The 18,599-nt window shown below is 45.1% G+C and overlaps 1 protein-coding gene across 6 annotated transcripts in view; it reads left to right on the top strand.

The window, feature by feature from the left end:
• The window catches only part of ARHGAP24 (Rho GTPase activating protein 24), a 299,225-nt gene that overhangs the window by 60,787 nt on the left and 219,839 nt on the right, over positions 1-18,599 (top strand). The window contains exon 1 of one of the 6 annotated variants that reach the window (XM_029077191.2): positions 9,428-9,514. The exons of 3 other annotated variants lie outside the window; for them this stretch is intronic. The gene's annotated coding sequence lies outside the window, so the exon portion shown is untranslated. Of the gene's footprint in view, positions 1-9,427; positions 9,515-10,124; positions 10,229-18,599 lie in introns of those variants that run through there. 2 more of the 6 variants (XM_029077187.2, XM_029077190.2) reach the window with 2 other exon arrangements.

The raw sequence follows: 18,599 nt of genomic DNA, 5'->3' as shown, positions 1-18,599 counted from the left end.
GGGTTCCCTGGGTTCGGCTGGTTTAAACAGTTAGACGCCTCATCCGTAGACTTTGTGGGAGAAAGTGCCTTTAATTTAGTGATCATTTTTGGAATTGAACTGGAATTTGATCATTGTGCTCTGTCCCAGTATGGTAGTAGATAGCAGCTGAATATCATCTTGCCTTTTATGTTGGCCCTGAACTTTTTTTAAATGCTCTCTGTTAAGCAGTTACTATGTGGCAGGCACTGTTCTAAGCACTGGGGTACATACAAGGTAATCAGGCTGGACACAGCCCCTGTCCCACTTGGGGCTCACAGTCTTAATCTCCATTTTACAGATGAGGTTACTGAGGCTCAGAGAAATTAGGGGACTTGCCATAGCAGACAGTGGTGGAGGCAGGATTAGAACCCAGGTCCTTAGTCTCTATTGCTCTGTTGGAAAAGCCCAATCAGAGCAAGTTTTACTTTTGGCATGTTCAAGGATTGACTTTGTCAGAGGACAGATGCTCCAGGTGAAACAGCTCCAAATGAAGGGATCATTAGACTTACTCTTTTGTTTGAGAAAAGTCATTGCCAATCAGGAAGGCGATTCCTGGGTTCAGAAGAGTAAAACCCCTCTTGACTGTCAGCTCCTTGTGGGCAGGGAACACATCTATCACATCTGTTACATTGTATACTCCCAAGTGCTTAGAAGAGTACTGAGAAGCAGCGTGGCTTAGTGGAAAGAGCCCGGGCTTTGGAGTCAGAGGTCATGGGTTCGAATCCCTGCTCTGCCACTTGTCAACTGTTTGACTGTGGGCAAGTCACTTAACTTCTCAGTGCCTCAGTTACCTCATCTGTAAAATGTGAGCCTCATTTGGGACAACCTGATTTCCCTGTATCTACCCCAGCGCTTAGAGACAGTGCTCTGCACATAGTAAGCGTTTAACAAATGCCAACATTATTATTATTATTATTACTCTGCACACAGTAAGCGCTCAATAAATATGATTGATAGCGTTTGGGTTTGGAGGAACTGCTCAACTCTTTAGAGAAGTTGAACGTGAGAAGGAAACTTTTTTAGGTTGGGACTCGCTTTCTGTTAGAAGTGTTTGCTCTGCCACAGGATGTTACTCAGGCCAAAAGCATCATTCGATTCAAGTAGGGTGGGGTAAATGAATGGATAAGCTTGTCTGAGGCACAGGGGAAAGTTTAAAGACGTTGGATGGACCCTCCCTAACACTCAGGGTGGGGGGCCCTGGGGGCAACTGCCAAACTGTTCTTCAAAGGGTCTGTTTCTCTCTCTGTGTCTCGGTTTGTCTCAGTCTTTCAACCTGTCAGTCTCTGTCTGTCTCTGCCTCTCTGTCTCTGTCCATTGGTCTGTCTCTTTGTCTCTGGTAATTTGGTTATCTCTCCATCCTAGCTGTGTTTATTTGGCAGCTCATCTCTCCTCAATGTTGGCTCCCTTGCTGCTCTGTTCCTCCATGCTGGGTAGGGAAGACGCATCGTGGCTTAGTGGATAGAGCACGGGCCTGGGAGTCCAAGGGACTGACATTCTAATCCTGGCTCCGACACTTGTCTGCTGTCTGACCTTGCTTAAATCACTTCACTTCTCTGGGCCTCAGTTACCTCATCTGTAAAATGGGAGGTAAGACAGTGAGCTCCAGTGGGATAGGGGTTGTGTCCAACCTGCTTCGATTGTATCTACCCCAGGGCTTAGTTCCATGCCTGGCATGTAGTATGTGCTTAACAAAGACATTAAAAAAAGAGTTGGCTGCCAGGTTTTCTCATTCAGATCTTCACTTGACACCTCCTTTCCTCACAAGCTTAGTGATGAGCTCTTTGAAGTACTTGATTTCTGCCACCTCTTAGACCATCTTAAACTGTGCATCACTGCCAACACCTGTATTTTAGCACTGTAGTAATAAGCACTAGTGACTTCTAATAGGTGCATTAATTTCAAGGGACTCTCCACTGTGCAGCTAACTGCTGTTTATCTTGTCTGAAGCCCTTCCCTTCCTTGACCAATAGGGTGACTAGTCTTTTTCAGTTTAGCATAGATAATGGCAGATTTGTGAGCCCAAGCATTAATTTATTCAGTTGTGTTTATTGAGTGCTTACTGTGTGCAGTGCACTGTACTATGCGCTTGGGAGAGTACAATACAACAATAAACAGACACATTCCCTGCGCACAATGAGATTACATCTGTAGTCTATTAGCACTAGGTACACTTTCATTGAATAGGATGCAAAAGGTAACTCTGAAAATTATTTACCTGGGCACATAGAAAAAATTCAAAATCTTTCATTACTATCTCCACTCTACTCCCCAAACGCTGATCTTCACAGAATGAATGCTCATTAATAATAATGATAGTGATAATTGTTTTTGAGGCTTAATATATGCAAAGTAAAGGTGATCAGATCAGACATAGATCCTGTCCCACATGGAGCTCACAGGGAGGACAGATATGGAATCCCCTTTCTACCTATGAAGAAACTGAGATACAGAGAAATCAGTGACTTGCCTAAGACCATATAGCATTAAGTGGGCAGAGTCAGGAGTGATTGATAATGAACCTTGACCAGAGACTTTGTGACCTCTGGTGTACCTTAGCTACTCTCTTCTTTATAGCCTCACCAGGAAAGGCGGCCTGAGAGGTCAGTATGTGAGTCTTGGATCATGTTACCAACCCCTGCCCTACCAATTTGATGCTATTCTATTGCACTAGGCTGAATTTGGTGGAGAGGTCTGGTTTCCGGGCTCTGCCAGGGAGAGCGGGCCAAGAACATGGCACAAACTGCCCTCCTGCGTCCTTGGGAGGTTGGCAGCCAAGGCTAACCTTCTACCTGTACCTCGATCTCGTTTGTCTCGCTGCCGACCTCTCACCTATGTCCTCCCTCTGTCCTGGAACACCTTCCTTCCTCATATCCAACAATTACTGTCACCACCTTCGAAGATTTGTCGAAGGCACATCTCCAAGAGGTCTTCTCTGACTAAGCCCTCCTTTCTTGTCCCTCTCCCTCTGCGTCACCCTGACTTGCTCCCTTTATTCATCCCCACTCCCAGCCTCACAGCACTTAAGTCTATATCTGTCATTTATTTAGTTTTATTCATGTCTGTCTCCCCTTCTTGACTGTAAGCTGGCTGTGGGCAGGGATTGTGTGTGTTTATTGTTGTATTGTATTGTCCCAAGGACTTAGTACAATGCTCTGCACAGAGTGAGCACTCAATAAATTCAGTTGACTGACTGACTGACTGACTCCTGTTAGTACAGTTCCGGTTATCCAGTGTGTGGCTTTTCCAGGCCTTCTACCCTACTCCCCTGTCTGGCTGTGTGCCTGCCTCTTGGACATTTATTTTCCCACCCCATAACACTTGATTCGTACCCCATCCCAGCCCTTCAGCACTTCTATACATATATGTGATTTTATTTCTATTAATGTCTGCCTCCCCCTCTAGATTGTCAACTCGTTGTGGGCAGGGAATATGTCTGTTATATTGTTCTAGTGTATTCTCCCAAGCATTTAGTACAGTGCTCTCCACACTGTAAGTGCTCAATAAATAAAATTGACTGACTGACTGGCGTTCCCACCACCAATGTGGGTGTGAGTTGGAGGAAATGACGGGCAACAAAAATTCCAACAGGTATAGCTGGCTGCTCGAAGAACTGGGATCAGCTGGAGGTAGAAATTAATGGATGAAGTAGAGTTTGGGTGGGGGATTGGTTAGTTTTTCAGTGAATTTCAACTCTCCAGGGGTTCCCAGTCTTGCTACCGAGTTCAAAAGAGAGTGTAGTGTGTGTATCTGTGGGTGTAGCAGGAGGTATTTTATTGGGCTCTTATCAGATTTGTCTTTTTAAGTGTTCATTTTATATTGGGATAATCACAGATGCAGGCCTTGCCTCCATCAAGCTGGAAGCCCCCTCCAGGTCAGAAGCCCTCTCTAGACTGGAGAAGCAGCATGGCCTAATGAATAAAGAAGCAGCAGGAAGCATCAAGGCTTAGGGGAAAGGGCATGGACTTGGGAATCAGAGGACATGGGTTCTAATCCTGGCCTTGTCGCTTGTCTGCTGGGTGACCTGGGGCGAGCCACTTAACTTTTCTGTGCCTCAGTTACCTTATCTGTAAAATGGGGATTAAGACTGTGAGCCCCAAGTGAGACAGTGTGATTACCTTGTACCTACCCCAGAGCTTAGAACAGTGCCTGGCACATAGTAAGTGCTTAAATGCTATCATCATCATCATCATCATCATTATTATTATTATAAAGCATGGACCTGGGAATCAGAAGGACTTCAGTTCTAATCCCAGCTCTGCCACTTGTCCGCTGTGTCACTTCACTTCTCTGTGTCTCAGTTTCCTCTTCTGTAAAATGGGGATTAAGACTGTACATGCCAGGTGGCACAGGGACTGTTTCCAAACTGATTATCTTCTGTCTGTCCCATTGCTTAGGACAGTACCTGGCACATAGCAAGTGCTTAACAAATACCATTAAAAAAATGAGGAAGCGAGGGCTTAGTTAGGGAAGGACTCTCGAAGAAGATGTGCTTTTAATAAGGCTTTGAAGGTGGAGATAGTGATCGGCTGGTGTTCTAGGCCAGAAGCAGGATAATAATAATAACTATGGTACTTCTTAAGCGCTTATTATGTGCCAAGCAGGAGGAAATGCGAGACTGCAGAGAAGTAGAGAGATGGTAGTTGAAGCCGTGGGAGCAAATGTTTTCTCCAAAAAAGTGGGTGTTGATGGAGAATAGGAGGGGACCCCTCTGGGCAGGGAACAAGTCTACCCTCTCTACTACTATTATTACCATTGCCTCCCCTGAAGAAGCAGTGTGGCCTAGTGGATAAGAGCATGGGCCTGGGAGTCAGAAAGACCTGAGTTCTAATCCCGGCTCCATCACTTGTCTGTGGGATGACCTTCGGCAAGTCACTTCACTTCTCTGGGCCTCAGTTCCCTCATCTGTAAAATGGGGAATAAGACCATAAGCCCCATATGGGACACGGACTGTGTCCAACCCGATTTGCTTGTATCCACCCCAGGGCTTAGGGCAGTGCCAGGCACATAGTAAGCACTTAACAAATGTCAAATCGAGTATTATTATTATTATTATAATCACTACCATTACTTGTACCATTATATCTACTGTTTCTATGACTATTATTATTACCACCCCTATTAATGCTATTACGATTATTGCAACTGCTCTTACTAATGTAGGTTGATAGTCTGTAGGTGTCGGTCAGCTCTGAAGACCAAATTGAGTATCAGAGCTGGACTCTGTGGCAATCCCTAGCCTGGGCCCTTGGCTACGCCCTTTAAAAGCTCTCCTCTTCCCTGTCCCTCAGCCAGTCAATCAATGGTATTGATTGATTGCTTACTGTGTGCAGAGCACCATACTAAGAGTACAACAGAGCAGTATAACCGATACATTCCCTGCCCACAGTGAACTTTCAGGTTAGAGAGGGAGACAGATTTTAATAGAAATAAAATCACGGATATCGGAGAGCCTGAGGGCTACGCAGAGGGGGCTCTAGATGCTGACACTTGGAGTCCTCTGCCATGTCGTCTTCCTCCCCCGAAGACAAACCATTTAGTGGCTGCTGCATCCTGGGATCTTGGTTTATCTCAGAGCCCCTGTAATGCTCGGTCTCCAATGTGGCCCATGCTTCATCTTTTTATTTTCTTTGGTGGTTGCTTATCTTCTAGACGCAAGCTCAATGTGGTGGGGAATGTGTCTTTTTATTGTTGTATTGTATTCTCCCAAGTGCTTGGTATGGTGCTCTGCACACAGTAAGGCTCAATAAATAGGATTGAATGAATATGCCCTACTAGCTTCATCTCTTTGTTTCCTCTGGCGGCTGCTATATCCTGGGATCTTGGTTTATCTTTTTATTTCCTTTCCTACAATTCTTTTTTCTTTCTCTGCTTGCTCTGAAGAGGAGATTTAGAACTCATTGAATTTAGAGTGCGACCAGCCCCCAGGCAGGGATGAGCACCTGACTTAAGGGTGGAAACTTTTTTTTCCTCTCTCCCCACTCTCCCACCCCAGTGGGGTCTTTATCATCTTTGTTGTGCTCCTGTGGGGTGGGAGGTGGGAATCTCTGCAGCTGGAAAAACCATGGTTTTGATAAACAGATGCTTAAAGTCACCTCAGGCTGGCCTCCACTAAGCACAGGAGGGGCTACTGCCTGTATGAAAACAGCAGGGCAACTAGCCTTCCCTGCCAGGAGGAGGGCCCCCTACACACCCTCACCTACATACAGACAGAAGTACACAACTTTGGCTGTCTTTTCCTTTTTATCCGGAGCCAGAGAGGCCTAGTGGATAGAGCATAGGCCTGGGAGTCAGAAGGAACTGGTTTCCAATCTGTGCCACTTGTTGCTGTGTGACCTTTAGGAAGTCCCTTCATTTCTTTGGGCCTCAGTTCCCTCATCTGTAAAATGGGGATTGAATAACTGTTTTCTCTACTACTTAGACTGCGAGCCCCATGTGGGGCCTGATTTTTGTATCTACCCCAGTGCTTAGTATAGTGCTTGGCACATAGTGCTTAAAAAGTACTATAAAAAAGAAAGAAACAGGACTGAAAGTCAGCAGACTGGTTTTATAATCCCGGCTCTGCCCTGGACTTCCTGAAGGATCTCGAGCAAGTTACTAAACCTCTGTGTCTCAATTTCCTATCTGTAAAATGGAGCCAAGGTACCTGTTCTTACTCCCTCTCAGATTGCAAACCCCCACAGGAATCAGGGATTGGATCCCATCCGATTGGACCCCAGTTCTCAGCACAGTGTTTGGCACATAGTGAGGGCTCACTTGATATTTATTGAGCATTTAGTATATGCAGAACACTGTACTAAGTGCTTGGGAGAGTACAGTACAATCGAGTTGAAAGATATGTTCCCTGCCCACCAGGAATTTCCAGTCTAGAGGCTCAATAAATACCAGCCTTGTGATTTCAGTGAGGAACATCCTGGCCCGATGGAAAGAGCATGGGCCTGAGGGTCATAGGATCTGGGTTCTAATCATGACTCATCCACTGATCTCCTGTGTGACTTTGGACAAGTCACTTAACTTCTCTGTGCCTCAGTTACCTCATCTGTAAAGTGGGGATTAAGACTGTGAGCCCCATGTGGAACATAGACTATGTCCAATCTGATTAGCCTGTCTCTATTCCAGAGATTAGCTCAGTGTCTGGTATATAGTAAGCACTTAACAAATGCCATTAAAAAAGTTAGTTTGGCTGTGTCTTTTTCTCCAGGAATGGCTTGAAATACCCCACTGTGGGTGATGGAGGTGTTGTCGGCCATAGATGGTCTTGACCCGTCAGAGGGCCTGGGGGATTGTCAGCCACAGGCAGTCTTGGCCCCTCAGAGGGCTTGGTGGATTGTTAGCCACAAGTGGTCTTGACCCCTCAGAGGACCTGCTAGCAGGTCCAGTGGTAAGGCAGTGAGGGGAGGGTCCTAATGAAGCACTGGCCAAGATTATGTCAGACCCACACAAGCCCAGCCTGGACAATCATCGTGGTCTAGATTTCCGGTGCAGATCGGCGCCGAGGCTGATCTGTGGCATGCCACTCTACCCCCCACCCCGCCCGCTGCGCTCAAATAGCTGATGAGCAGATGGGCTAATTCTAGCCTTCCGTGTTAGCAGGGAGAGGGCTGTGTCTGGCCCCTGGGGTCGGTGCCCCGGAGTGACACCAGTTTGACTCAGCCTCTGCCATCTGATGAGCAGACGCGGGTTCAAAATAGCTTGTCTATTCATCTGCTGGGTGGATGTGAACCCTCTTGGAGGGGGCTAAGGGGGTGGGTGGAGAGAGAGACAGAGAGGGAGGGAGAGAGAAAGACCTTCCAGATCGGCCCTGATCTGTGGGAGATCTCTGGGCCACCATTTACGCCTTTTCACCATTTTCACCATTTTGCCATTTGGCAAATTAGCCAGGCCACTGGTGAAGCAACTGGTCAACCTCAAAGCAAGGCCTTTGTTTTTGCCTTTATACAGGCTTGGGTGGGCAAATAGGGAGCTGAATTCATCAACACATTGGGGACAGCCCATTGTCTTTCTCACATCCTGATCACCAGCCCGAGGCCTCAGTAGACTAGGGCCCAGACCAGTGCTCCACAGTGACATCCTTTCTCTCCATGTCTGTCCTAGAGGTCAGTGAATGAGCTGTGGTTCCCACCTCTGCCCTTACCTGCTGCGGTGTGACCTTGGGTGAGTCACTTATACTTGTTTCCTTATCAGTAAAATGGCAATTTAAAACTCATTCTCCCTCCTACTTAGTTTGTAAGCCCAGTGTGGGACTGGGACTGTGTTCAACCTGATTAGCTAATATCTACCCCAGTGCTTAGTCCAGTGCTTGGCACCCAGTAATTGCATAACAAATGTCACAATTATGAATACAGGAATTTATATTGAAAAATTTGTTGTCGTATTTATTGAGCACTTATTGTGTGCCGAGCATTGTACTGAGCACTTGGTAGAGTGCAAAAATAACAATAAACAAACACATTCCTTGCCCCCAGTGAGCTTACAGTCTAGAGGGTGAATTTATAGTCTAGAGGAAAAGCGTCAGTGCTGCTGATACCTTCAAATAAGGAGCAGTGGGGTCTAGTGGTAAGAGAACTGGCCTAGGAGTCAGAGGACCTATGTTCTCATCCCAGTTCCACCACAAGCCTGATGTGTGACCTTGGGAAAGTCACTTCACTTCTCCATGCCTCAGTCACTTTATGTGCAAAATGGGGATTTAATCCCTGCTCTCCCTTCTACTTAGGTTGTGAGCCCTATGAGGGACAGGGACTGTGTCTGCCCCAGTTGTCTATCTTTCCCAGTGCCAAGAATAGTTCTTGACACATAGTAAGTGCTTAACAAATGCCACAATTGTTATTATCATCATTATTAGTAATAAATGAACCACCCCCAAGCTAATTCCCACGAAATCAACAGTTGACGGTTTTTCGATTTTTCCCATAACACGAGGTCCTTCCAGAATGCATCTAATACACTGTAGCCGAAACAACCGTACTGCTGACCCAGGGGCTTGTCAATCCGATCACATCTCAGGCAAATTAACCTCCCCCGGCTCAGGGCTAAATTAGACTCCCTCTTGCCTGATTGCTCGCCAGGGCTCTTTGCTGTTACAGCTGCAGATGAAGCCAGTCCACCCCCGGAGCTCAGGCCTCCTCTGGCCCCTGCAAGGAAGCTTGTCCGGGGCTATTTTCGAGCTTATTTGTCAGTTACTGACCGCCGGCAGGGAAGAGGGGGGTGGGAGGGACTTTCGGATTTAAGGCGGCAGTAACACTTAGACTGGTCGTTAACGACCTGTGTCTATTTCCTGTGAGGGAAGAGCCTCGATTCAACAGCCTTGGGGCCCACCCCCCCTGAGAAAAGGGTAAGATTCCTGGTAGAAATAGGCCTGTGGGCAGGGACTGTGTCTGTTTATTGTTGTATTGTACTCTCCCAAGGCTTAGTACAATGCTCTGCACACAGTAAGTGCTCCAGAAATACGACTGGATAAATGAATCATTGGAGAGAACTGGTAAAGGAAAGGAGCAAGGTAATGGATTCCTATTTCCCTTAACTCTTTTTTTGTCTTTAAATGGTATTTGTTTAGCACTTACTCTGTGTCAGGCACTTGGACTAAGCATTGGGGCAGATACAAGGTAACCGGATTGGACACAGTCCCTGTCTCACATGGACCTGAGCGTCTTCATCCCCATTTTACAGATGAGGTAACTGAGGCACAGAGAAGTGAACTAACTTGCCCAGGGTGACACAGCAGACAAGTATGTGGGGATTAAAACCCAGCTCCTTCTGATTCCCAGGCCCGGGCTCTATCACTAGGCCGTGCTGCTTTTCTATGTCTGCATCAGTCAGTCCTTTAAGAATATTGAACTAACCTTTGTTTCTTCAGTGTCCTCAGCCAAGGTTCTTCCGAAGTGGGGGTTCTTGGGCTATACAGACCCCCTGGGAAACTTGTGATTCTCCTCTCCAGGCAGGGTCTCTGCCCTTTGCTTGTCATTCCAGCCTAGTGCTGAGATTGGATCCTGTTCACATGGTTAGGAGGTTGCCTGGGTCTTTGAGGCAATGGAGTGATTTTTTTGTTTTGTTTTTCCTTACCTCGGTTACACATTAGTGCCCTGTCCCATTATGTTCATAGGTCTATTTCCTGGGCATTTGAAGCTTTATCCTCCTTTTTGATAAGGGAGACTCCATCAAGGAGACGTGAATCACATCAGGCTTGCAGGACTGTTGGAGAAGGACTTTTCAGGTGGAATATTTATTTTTTATTTATTTTTATTTTTCTCTATTTTTCTTAATGGTACATATCATAAATTATATATATCATTGTCTGTCTCGCCCTCCAGACTCCAAGTTCATTATGGATGGGGAGCCTGTCTGCTAATTCTGTTGCATTGTACTCTCCCAACTGCTTAGTACAGTGCCCTGCATATACTAAAGTGCTCGATGAATACCGTCGATTGATATGATTCTTATGTGGGACAGGGACTTGGTCTGACTTGACTATCTCATGTCTTTCCCAGAGTGTTTAGAACAGTGCTTGACATGTGCTACCTGCTGAACAATTACCACTTTCTGTACGCAGAGCACTGTACAAAGTGTTGGAAAAGTACAGTGTAGCAGAGTTGGCAGGCACATTCTTTGCCCCCAAGAAGCTTACAGTCTACAGGGGAAGGCAGACATTTAAGTAGATTAGGGATAGTCTCAAGTAAGAGATGGGAAATAGACTCCCTCCTCTTTTTAAGACAGTTGATCACTCTCTCCACCTTCAAAGTCTTATGAAAATCACATCTCCTCCAAGAGGCCTTCTCTGACTAAGCCCCCATTTCCCCCATTCCCTCTCTGATCTGCGTCACCCTTGCATTTGGATTTCTTCCCTTTATTTACCCCAACCTCAGCCCCACAGCACTTATGTACATATTCATAATTTATTTTAATATGTTTCCTCCTCTGCTCAATCAGTTATATTTGAGCACCAACTGTGTGCAGTGCATAGTATTAAGTGTTTAGGAGAGTTCGGTATAACAATATAGCAGACACATTCCCCGCCCACAGTGATCTTACGGTCTAGATGGGGAGACAGACATTAATAAAAATAAATAAAACTGCAGATATGTACATAAGTGGTGTGGGGCTGGGAGGGGGGATGAATAAAGGGAGCAAGCCAGAATACAGAAGGGAGTGGAAGAAAAGGAAAAGAGGGTTTAGTCAGGGCAGGCCTCTTGGATGGGGTGGGCGAGTAGTCAGTCGTCTGTCGGATATGAAGAGGGAGGGCATTCCAGACCAGAGGCAGGCCGTGGGTGAGAGAGGTCAACGGCGAGATAGACAAGATTGAGTTACAAGTGAGAGGGTTGGCATTGGAGGAGCAAAGTTGTAGTAGGAGATTAGTGAGGTGAGGTAGGAGGGGCCAAGCTCCTCGGGGGCAGAGAACGTGTGTATTGTCTTCTCCCAAGCAGGCATTACAGTGCTCCACACAAAGTAAGCACTGAATAAAGGAGAGTATCAGAATTTTCCCCGAAGTACCGTGGGGCTGGGCTTACTAAGGTTACAAAGGACACTATGCCTCAGTTGCTCACTTGCCAAGTCCGGGTTACCAGCCGTGACCTAAATATTAGGGGAATAACTCATAGCCTGATGTTCTGTCTGAGCCTGTGTGAAATCCCGTGCCCAGCACTAGGAGAAAATGGAAACTAGAGGGGGACTTTCTCAATTCTTTTTTGCCAAGCAGGAAGCCAGTCGATCCCCAGTATGACACAGTGCATTTGTTTGCTTTAAACAATTTTTCTCGAGGTCTCACGGACTATTCCAGGGATTTTCTTGTACTTTCTCTGGCTTCCCTGGTTCTCCCCTTCTCTTGCTTCGGCCTCTCCGTTTATTCCCTCTCCCCTCCACCCCCAATTATTTGGTCTCGCTTGCTTCCTCTCTGGTCTTCTGTCTAGGGCTCTGACCTACACCTTCTCTTCCCACCCCCTCCTTTCATTTAACGAACACAGCTGCCTCCTTTTTCCTCCCTCCATGACAGTGGGGGTGTTGGGGGTGGGTGGGAAGGAGGTGGACTAGACTCCCCACCAACCACCCTCAACTCTGGCTCACCCTCAGGATGAATATCCTCTTCTCCCACTCTCTTCTGCTTCGCCCTTGCACTTGGATTGGCACCCTTATTCACCCCTCCCTCAGTCCCACAGCATATATGTCATTTATTTCTATTAATGTCAATCTCCCCCTTTGGACTGTAAGCTCATCGAGGGCAGGAAACGTGTCTCCCAACTCTGTTTTATGATACTCTGCCAAGTGCATAGTACAGTGCTCTGCACACAGTAGACAATAAATATAATGACTTGATTGAATTGGACTCAGCATCTGGAGTGTGGGTTTCTCTGTACAGCTGAAGCTAGCCAAGTCCCTGGCCTTCTTTATATGGAGTTTTCTCTTGCCTCTTCCCCAGCGAAATGAAACACATCCACCCAACCTTTTCCAAGCATTTGATCCCAGTATAGAAAACATAGATTAGCTGGTTCATTTGGGGTGAAAATTACAATGGCTAGCACTACTCAAGAGACCAGAGGGTTTTTTGACAAGCCAAGCCGAGCAGTGATGCCTAATGGATAGAGCACGGCCCTGGGAGTCAGAAGGACCTGGGTTTTAATTCCGGCTCCACCACTTGTCTGCTGTGCGACCTGAGGCAAGTCACTTCACTTCTTTGGTGCTCAGTTCCCTTATCAGGAAAATGGGAATTAGTATTCTGAGGCTGATGTGTGACATGAACCGTATCTAGCCTGATTTGCTTGTATCTACCCCAGTACTTAGTACAGTGCCGGACTTAACAGAAACCATAAAAAAAAATGTTGGTTCTGACCACCAGAGCCCTGGAATAAAAGCCTCTATGAAGGCACCCTTGGTGTTGGGGGTTCATTCATTCATTCAGTCGTATTTCTTGAGTGCTTACAGTGTGCAGAGCACTGTACTAAGCACTTGGGAGAGTACACTATAACAATAAACAGACACATTCCCTGCCCCCAAAGAGCTTACAGTCTAGAGGGGAGACAGACATTAATATTAATAAATGACAGATATATTCTTAAGTGCTGTGGGGCTGGGAGTGAGGATGAATAAAGGGAGCAAGTCAGGGTGAGGTGGAATGCAGTGGGAGAAGAAATGGGAGCTTAGTCAGGAAGGCCTCTTGGAGGAGATGTGCCTTCATTGAGAGTAATTGTCTGTTGGATTTAAGGTCAGAAGGCATTCCAGGCAAGAGGCAGGATGCGGGCAACGGTTCGGCGGCAAGATGGATGGATGACAGAGATGGAGATATACGGGCTGGGATGGGACTTTGGCAGTTATCTCTCCCCGTAGATTCCACAATGTCTCTTTTCTCCAGTTTGATTCTGTCATTCAGGAATGAATGAAGATAGAGCAAGAAGGGGGGAAACCGATTCCTTTGGATCAGTTGTGGGTGGCAGGGGTCAGTGAGGGATACATTTTGTTTCGGTGCAGTTGGAGGCTTCATTAGTAATATCTCTTCGTTATCACAAACAGTATCCAGTGTATCTCCAGGGTATCTCTCCGTTATCACAGATGGGCTGATTGTCCTGTTGCTCCTTTACACGCTGTGCAAACATACAGCTGCCACTTGGAATGGTTGCCCTCCCCCAAGCTCCAATTTAAGATGCATGGATGGGTGTTGCTCTTTTTAGATAGGGTTTCTGTTGAGAAGCGGGGAAGTCCTGCTTTCCTGGGACTGGTCCCAATTCACTCCTTTCCATCCTCCTCTGAACGTGTTTTGGAGATTGATTTCTTTGGAGGCTTAGTTTCGATTTAGACTGTGAGCTCGCCCTCTGGACCATAAGCTCGTTACAGACAGGGAACCTTTCTACCAACTCTGTTGTATTTTACTCTCTCTGAAGCAGTTAGCACAGGGCTCTGCCCACTGGAAGTGCTCAATAAATACTATTAATTGATTTGTTCAGGCAATTATTGCGAAAGGGAGATGAATGTAAAAAAAAGGGCAAAGAAATCCTCCTATTACCAAACTACTCATAGCAGTCTTGTCTAATGCTTCGAAACCGGACAAGGAAACACCCCAATTTGTTTAAAGCATGGAAAATAAATGGGCTGTATTGGTGTTAGGAAAAAAACAGGAATTTGAAGACAATTCTGTCAGGCAGGCTCACATTATTAAATATTGTGTCTCCCATAAGTGGATGCAAATGTATGATTAGATGTGATTGATATATACAAGTAAATATATATAAAAGATATATAATAACATCCAATATATGTATGTGTGTGTGTGAGAGAGAGATACAAAAGCTTACAGGAATAGAGGCAAGGTCCCTGAAGCCGTGCTAGAACTCCAGGAGGGATGTAAATCTATTTTGTGATGAACAAACAGAAAGACACTCCGAGCTGGCTGAAGAGGAGATGTGAACTGGTTATGGTAATTCTTGACGGAGTCATGCTGACATAGAAGTGACTCATGGAAACCCTGAAAAACATTTTGAACACATTTGTAATGACTGATCTGCTCCTGCCAAATTCTCCTCTAATTGTGTGTGTTTGTGTGTATGCAAGTGAGTGCATATGTGTTTTAGGTGTTTTTTTAAATGGTGTTTGTTAAATGCTTACTATAGGCCAGGCACTGTTCTAAGCCCTGAGGTAGAGACAAGATAAATGGGTTGGGTGCAGTTCACATCCCACATAAGGCTCACAGTATTAATCTCCATTTTAAATGTGTTATAAATTATTTATAGTTATAGCTCTCTCTAGACTGTGAGCTCATTGTGGGTAGAGAATGTGTCTGCCAACTCTGTTGTATTCTCCCAAGTGCTTAGTACTGCATATAGTAAATACTTAGTGAGTAAATACCATTGATGATTTTATAGATGAAGCAACTGAGGCACCAAGAATGTTACAAATACATATATATGTATATATTTTACACATATATATTAACATACATATCTATATCCATATGGGCTGGAGATGGCACAAAACACATAAATGCTAATATTACAAATGAGGTAATTTTCCAGAAAAGTTATGTCACTTGCCTGAGGTCACAACGGGTCTGTGGCCGAACTGGGAGTAGGATCTGGGTCGCCTGACTCCCCTCCTGTATCCTTTCACCAAACTACAAAGCTTCCAGGATCTGGCCTTATCAGGGACATTGTGAGGATTAAAAAAAAGTGTGTTCTGTCATTGTTTAACAAGTAAATGCTGGCCTTCGGGGACCCTGGATAGCACAGAAAAATAAAAATGAATGTATATAAATATATTTAATATCTATATAAAAGCTTTCAGACCTTATCCTTTAAGCAGCTGTCTATAGAGTTTGATTTTTCACCTGGGTTGTAAATACTCTCTTATGGCTCATTCTGTTTGCTGCTCAATTAAGTCTGCTACGTCTTTCTTTACCCATTCGATCTCCGGACCACTGACTCAGTCAGTCTTGCAGCGAAGATGGATGTGTGCTGTGAGGATGGGATGGATAAATAAGCAGGTGGGCAAATTTTATTGATCGTAAAAGAGATTTAATGTTCCTAACTCCTCAAATGCCCCAAATTATAGCTCTTTTGCTAAATAAATAAGAGACTCTCTGACAACTTTATCAAGCAGTATTTATTTATATAGAGAGGATTTGCGGGGAAGATACAGAAGGGGAATTCCTGCACTGATAGAGGGGAGGATAGGGTGAAGAATGAGAGAGAGAACCAAATCCAAGAGGAATTTCCAGGCACTTTTTAAATTCTGGCTGTTAGGTGGGGTTGATAGATTTTAGATTTTAGAAGTACATTTTAGATTTGTACTCTGAGTGTGACATCCCAGGAACATTGTGGCTTAGTGGAAAGAGGTAGAGTTCTAATCACAGCTCTGCCACTTGTCTTCTGTGTGACCTTGGGCAAGAAATTTAATTTCTCTGTGCCTCAGTTTCCATATCTGTAAACTGGGGATTCAATCCCTGTTCTCCCTCCTCCTTTGGCTGTGAGCCCCTGTCGGGCAGGGATTGTGTCCAACGCAATTGCCTTGAATCTTAACCCCAGCATTTAGTACAGTGTTTGATACCTAGTAAATACTCCTCCTCACATCCGCCAAACTAGCTCACTTCCCCCCTTCAAAGCCCTACTGAAAGCTTACCTCCTCCAGGACGCCTTCCCAGCCTGAGCTCCCCTTTTCCTCTGCCCCTCCCCCTCTCCCCATCGCCCCTTCTCCCTCCCTCTGTTCTACCCCTCCGCCCCACATCAGTTGTGTACATAATGTATGTATTCTATTTATTTTCTTAATGATGTGTATATACCTGTAATTCTGTGTATTTATTTTGATGCTATTGATGCCTGTCTACTTGTTTTGTTTTCTGTCTCCCCCACTTCTAGACAGTGAGCCTGTTGTTGGGTAGGTATTTTCTCTATTGTTGCCGAATTGTACTTTCCAAATGCTTAGTACAGTGCTCTGCACACAGTAAGCACTCAATAAATGCAATTGAATGAATGAATACTTAACAAATACCACAATCATTATTATTACTATTATGGAAGTGCTAGATTGCAAACAGTTTTTACATCAGTGCTCATGTTCTAATCTCATAACAGCCCTGCACGATAGGGAGAGGCCAATATGATGATCTATGATTTACATATATATATATATATATATATATATACATGTATGTACACATATGTATACACACATATGTATGTGTGTGTATCTATAACATATAGAATTACCTCCATTTTACAGTTGAATAAATTGAAGCCACGAGAAGCAGAGTAGCCTAGAGTAGCAGCGTGGTTTAGTGGATAGAGCACGGTCCTTGGAGTCAGAAGGACCTAGGTTCTAATCCCAGCTCCACCTCTTTTCTCTTGTGTAACTTTGGGCTAGTCACTTTACTTTTCTGGGCCTCAGCTACCTCATCTCCGTATCAAACAAAAACTCCTCACCATTGGCTTTAAATCACTCCATTACTTTGCCTCCACTACCTCACCTCACTCCTCTCCTTCTACAACCCAGGCCACATACTTCACTCCTCTAGTGCTCACCTTCTCTCTGTACCTCAATCTCGCCTGACTTGCCGCTGTCCCCTAGGCCATATCCTGCTTCTGGCCTGGAATACCCTCCCTCCTTAAATCCAACAATTACTCTCCTCTGCTTCAAAGCCTTATTGAAGACATCTCCTCCAGGAGGCCTTCCCAGACTCAGTCCTATTTTTCCTCATCTCCCACTCTCTTCTGTGTCGTCCTGACTTGCTCCCTTTGCTCTTCCCACCTCCCATCCCCACAGTACTTGGGTACATATCTGTAATTTTATTTATTTGCATTGATGTCTCTCTCTCCCCCTCTTGATTGTAAGCTCGGTTGTGGGCAGGGAATGTCACTGTTTATTGTTGTAGTGTACTTTCCCAAGCACTTAGAGTAGTACTTTTCACACGGTAAACTTTTTCACACGGTAAACACTCCATAAATAAGATTGAATGAATGAATACTAAGCACTTGGGAAAGTTCAGTACCCCAGAGTTCAGACACATTCCCTGCTTATAATGAGCTTACAGTCCAGAAGGGGAGACCGACATTACTATAGATAAGTAATTTATAATGTATAAAGATATGTGCATAAGTGCCGATGAAACCAACCCCTATATAACTCCACAGTGCGGTTCTCAATGCACATGTGACTAAATGAAGGCAGTGAATTGTTATTTCCCCTTTCTGAGGAAACACCTCGCAACCCAGAGTTGTCTGCGTACGGAGCCATCTGGGGGAAATGCTGCATTTGTCACTTTCACTTACCGTTTTGGGCTCCTAATCATGAGCCCCCTTTTTTTTTTTCCAAGATTTTGCAGATGGGTGTTTGGGCACAGAAGCTGTTTTGTGCAGCACATTCATCTCAATGGTATCTAGTGCTTACTGTGCGCAGATCACCCTACTTAGCACTTGGGAGAGTGTAATAAAGTAATAAACAGACACATTCACTCAAGAAGTGACAGAGGGTTGCAAATGAACCCGTTCAGGATGTATGATGGAGACTTGCTGAAAGAGGGGTGTATTTTTGCATGGGATGACATTCGCCCACTGACTTCTCTGCTGATGGATTTTGGGTTGGCAGGGCAGATTAGTCTTGAGTCAGCCATTTGGATGAATTGGCCTCTTCCGTTGGTTATGGGCAGGGAACATGCCTGCTGATTCTTTTGTCCTCTCCCAAGCGCTTAGTACAGTGTTCTACACATAGTGAGTGCTCAGTAGATACCATTGATTGATTATGGTTCCTCTTAGGCTTAGTGCCTGGCCTTGGACCTAAGGAGGCAATATCTGAGGGAATCATTCTAAGTATTTATTACTGTTGACAAACTCTAGACTGTAAACTCAATGTGGACAGGGAACATGCCTACCAACTCTGTTACAGTATCCTCTCCAAAAGCACTTAGTACAGTGCTCTGCACACAGTGAGTGCTCAGTAAATGCAACTGATTGATTGAATGTATCAGTGGCAACAGCACTTTAGTGCCCACTTTGGGAGTGAGGTGATAGGAAAGTGTGGAGGGTGTTTCAGAAGGGAGAAAAGATCTGGTCCTCATCATTGAAGTTAAAAGATTACATATATATAAATATGTAGTATATGTAAAGCATTTAACA

Source organism: Ornithorhynchus anatinus, chromosome 12, assembly GCF_004115215.2.
Source record: "Ornithorhynchus anatinus isolate Pmale09 chromosome 12, mOrnAna1.pri.v4, whole genome shotgun sequence".
Lineage (NCBI taxonomy): Eukaryota > Metazoa > Chordata > Mammalia > Monotremata > Ornithorhynchidae > Ornithorhynchus > Ornithorhynchus anatinus.
The sequence above is the reverse complement of the archived record's forward strand: the minus strand, read 5'-3'. Positions and strand labels throughout refer to the sequence as shown.